We start from the raw sequence: 4,540 nt of genomic DNA, 5'->3' as shown, positions 1-4,540 counted from the left end.
CAAACTAGCAGTTTCCTGCTGTGGGCAGTGGGGCATCGATCCCAACGAGGCCACGGGGAGACTGTGGCACATGCTTCAGAAGTATCCTGTCCCCCCTCCCACGCCACCCCTGCTTCTGAGGCTGGGTATTTATCCTCCAGTTGCCACTCCCCACTGGTTGAAGGCTGCTCCCAGAGGCATCGAGTCCCCAGTGCTTCCAGTCAGGTGGAGAGTGGCGGGTGCATGTGGTGGGATGACCTTAGCAGGTGCCTGGTGGGTGAGGGGAGAAGGGAGCCTGGGCGGGCACTGAGGTGATGTCTGAGCTAGCCTGGCAAGGTAAATATGCACCATCTTGTTTAGGATGCTGTTTTCATGCCACGGCTAAGCCTAATCCTAACGGGGACACTTGCTAATGGCTGTTCCAGCAGACAGAGAATGTCTTCTGTCCCTTGCACTGCGATGAAAAACTCTGTGGGAAGGACTCTGATTGACCTAACTTGGGTCAAGTCAGCGTTTGTGGGCAGGGGGGCAGGATATTATGATTGGCACCCCCTGCCACTGCTCAGAGTGGGAAAGGAGCCCAGGAAGAAGGGGTGTGAGGTCCTCAGCAGGGCAGGCTGCTGGGCAGATGAAAACAATAGATCTATCTCCGCCACAGTAGGGATGTTCTTGTTTGTTTCTTTTACTTCGCGGATGACAAATAAAACCTACAGAGGAGCTGCTGTTTAATGAAACAATTTACACGCCAAAATAGAACCAGCCCCATCACAGAGCTATTGACTGTTCGGGAAACGTAAACAGGAAAAAATGCCTTCAGATCGGGTTAGTGTTCCGTTTGTAGAACAACATAAGTGATAGAGGAGAGAGTAATCCGAACCCCCAAATAATTAAAAAGCCATTCAGCTGCCATTCCAGGTGATGCAGAGGGACCTCAGGAAAGTTATTTAGTGTCACGGAGCCTCAGTTTCCTCATCTGTAAAATGGCGACACTGCTGATGGGCTCGTGTGGCTTAGATGGGGGTGAGGCGTGTGAGTTGTCCGCTAGGGCGACTGGCCCGCGGCAAGTTCTCAATAAGCAGTTTCGGTGGCGATGATGACTTTCTTCGACTTCCCTGTGGGAACGTCCCCTGCTCCAAATTGTTCTCCTGTGGCCACGTAGAGGCCAGGTGGAGCCTTTCCACATCTCCACAGCAGCGTTTGCTCACCTCTGTCTCACCGAGAACATCTCCTGTCTCTCCTCCTCATCACAACCCTAGAGGGGTAGGCGAGGTGCTCCAGGTGAGTGGACGTAAGATGTCCGGCAGCAGGCTCACCCCTGTGCGGCCTGGAGCGGCTCCCTGTGGGCGAGGAGCTGGGGCAGCAAGGCGCTGGCCGGACTCGCTAAGTCCACCAGCAAGCCTTGCCAGCGACGTGGCCCCACGGAGCAAAGCCGGAGCCGGAGGGGGAGGGTTTCTCCCTGGAAGCACGCCTGCAATGCTGGGGATCTGTTTCCGTCTGCTCATTTTCCTGCTGAGTTGTAAAGTGCTAAATGTCATTATCCTCCCCTTCCTTAAACAAGAAAAAAAGTTAACAGCCTGCGCAAAGGAGATATTCCTTCTGCCGTGGGTGCCACAATAGGGAGAATGGGGGCCAGGGGAAAGTCAAGTTCAGCTGCGTGGCCCCTGCAGGTGAACCTGACAGAAAAGAAGATTTCAACGCAACAGCAGGACAGACTCAGAAGACTTAGGTCCGCTGAAAATTGAAATGCTTCCTTCACGGTCGTGAGCTGCCTGTCTTCCAGGGCCGTGCATACGGTTTAGACAGAACACTCACTGTTGAGAGGAGTTCTGATCTAGAAGGAGAGGCTGGAAGAGGGGATGACTAATGTTCTTTCCAACACTGAGATTCTAGGAACCTGTAACTGCAAAGGCTCACCCGTTTTCACCATCTTTAACGTGCCTGGCTCACATTGGCTAAACGGGAGTTTCTGGCTGCCTGATGCTGGCTGCTAGACCCAGAGGAAGGAGTGGGCAGGCAGCACAAGGTGTGGCTCATCTTCATTATTCCGATTATGGGGTCGTTAAGGCTTTTACTCTGCAATGCTCCCCTAAGGAACCCCTGCGGCTTCAGCTATAGGACAGTTGTCCTCCCGGCCACCCAGTGGACAGAGGTGTTCTGCAGGGTTCAAAGCTGTAATTAAATAAAGATCACCCACCCACTAGCCTCTTCCTGGGGGACTTCCTTACCTACGGCCTTAGCAGTGACTTGCTGAACAGGTGGAGCCAAGGGCCAGGTTCCAAGTCCCAGGGGCTGCCATCTTGGGGAAAGGTCACAACGGAGGCTGAGTATGACTGGTGTAGAGGGGGAGGGGTGGGCCAGCACTGCCAGCTAAAACCTTTGAGAGCTTTCCATTGGTCTTCCAAAGTCCCCAGTGTGGCCCACAAGGCCCTGCATAGCCTGCCCTGCCTGGTCTAGATTGTGAGCTCCCTGAAGGCAAAGGCAGGGTCTATTTTGGTCTCCACTGTAGCCCCAGAACTTGGCACTGTGCTTGGCATTTGGCCAGTGCTTGGTAAATATTTGTTGAGTGAATGAATGGAAGGCCTGTGGTCTTCCTGGACTTAACAGAAATAAACTTGACAGAGGAGGCAGCTAGCTCTGAAAGGGCAGACAGCACTGGCCAAAGAGTCTGGAGGTGGGGTTCGAGTGTGTACCTGCCATCAATTTGTTGCTTGACTATGGTCAAGTCCTGCTCTCTCTCTTTTTATTTTTTAAATGTTTATTTATTTTTGAGGGGGGGGGGGCATGAGCGGGGGAGGGGCAGAGAGAGAGGGAGGCACAGAATCCGAAGCAGGCTCCAGGCTCCAAGCCGTCAGCACAGAGCCCGACACGGGGCCCGAACCCACAAACCGTGAGATCATGACTCGAGCTGAAGTCAGACGTTTAACCAACTGAGCCACCCAGGCACCCCTCAAGTCCTGCTCTCTTGCCTTGGTTTCCCAATCGCAGAATTGGGGAATTGACAGAAGGTGGCAAGGAGGCGGCAAGAAAGTCCACGCTTTCTAGTTGAGCTCGAAGCCTCAAAGTTCTCTGGGCCGCAGACCTGGCCCTAACCTCAGCCCTCATGGATGTGGTGATGGAGGCACCTGTTTGGGGACTGAGGCAGCCATGTCACTGCTGAGACTTTACTCATTTCAGCGACTAACCTGAGCCTACCTTGTGTGCTAAGCTCAGTGCAGGGCCATGGGGTTGAATCAGAGGTGGTTACTGCTGTAAAGATTCCAGAGTTGAGTTGGGGGTGGGTGGGGGGCGACAGACATGTTGAGATACTTATGACCCATGGAGAGAGGAAAAAAGGCAATGCAGTGGGGGGCACAACACCCCAAAAGCAATCCGTGCATAAAAGAGAGTGATTAATGAGAACTGGGAGGATTTGACAAGACCCCCTGGAGGAGGCACCTTTGAGCCAAGGACTTGGGATAGAAATTACAGGAAAAAAGCCAGCAGAGGAATAGTATATGCAAAGGCACAGAGGTGAGGCAGTTTGGGGAGGGAGACCAGGATCCGGCAGGGAGGGAGCAGGGCTGAAATGATGGGATGTGTTGATGATCACAGGCCCAACTCTAGACCACAGATGACACATCCTCCAGGAAGGGCTTTGTCCCAGGAGGCAGCACACAACAGGACAGGTCTGGTCCCAATCCTGCCTGGCTCTTCCCATTTTTATCTGTGACCTTGTTCAGTGGCTCAGTGTCCTCATCTATAAAATGAGGATTATGGTGCCTACTCTTCAGGGCTGGTGAGGATTGCATGGTCAATGAGGTTGCATGTGTGAACAGCCTTGCACATAAGGAGGCAAACCCCAGAAATGGGGTTTCCTTTCTCTTTTTGGCTTCTGGCCAGAAGGCGGATACCCTTGTAAGAACCTCTAGTGTGTGTATGTCAGTCGTTTATAGAGTTAGCTATGAATGAGAGTGGCAGAAAGAAAGTTTATTGAAAAGGCTTGACAGGAGTAGGAGGCAATGGAGGGAGAAATCCACGACCCGGAGGTCAGGAGAAGTAAGGAAAGCAGCAAACTGGAAAGCCTGGGGATGCAGACAAACTTCACCAACGTCCCAATTTTGCCCACACACTGCCTTGAATTCAGTTTATGTGTTTAGGGAAGCAGAAGAAACAGTTGGTTTTCTGTTCTAGGGAAGGTTCGGGTCACGGTTGTGGGTGGAGAAGGGAGTGGGGGAGAAGAGGACAGGGCTGTGGAGTCACCTGCTGGACTCTGCTGCAGTGGAGGGGAGAGGAAGGCAGGAGGGAGAGAAGGTCACCACCCAGAGCGGGGAGCCATGAAGAGCCATGAGGTGGAATTTGGGGGCTCTGGTCATGATCTCATGGTTTGTGAGTTCAAGCCCTACATCCAGCTCGGAGTCTGCTTGAGATTCTCTCTCCCTTGCTCTCTGCCCCTCCCCTGCTCGCATGCACTCTCTCAAAATAAATAAACTTAAAGAAAAAAAAGGAACATTATCCTGATGGATATCAGAGTGCCCCATGTGACAGGTGACACATAAACCCTTAACACATAAACACATAATGC

This window comes from Panthera onca, chromosome C1 (genome assembly GCF_046562875.1).
Source record: "Panthera onca isolate mPanOnc1 chromosome C1, mPanOnc1 haplotype 2, whole genome shotgun sequence".
In the NCBI taxonomy this organism is placed as follows: Eukaryota; Metazoa; Chordata; class Mammalia; order Carnivora; family Felidae; genus Panthera; species Panthera onca.
Note: the sequence above shows the minus strand (reverse complement) of the source record.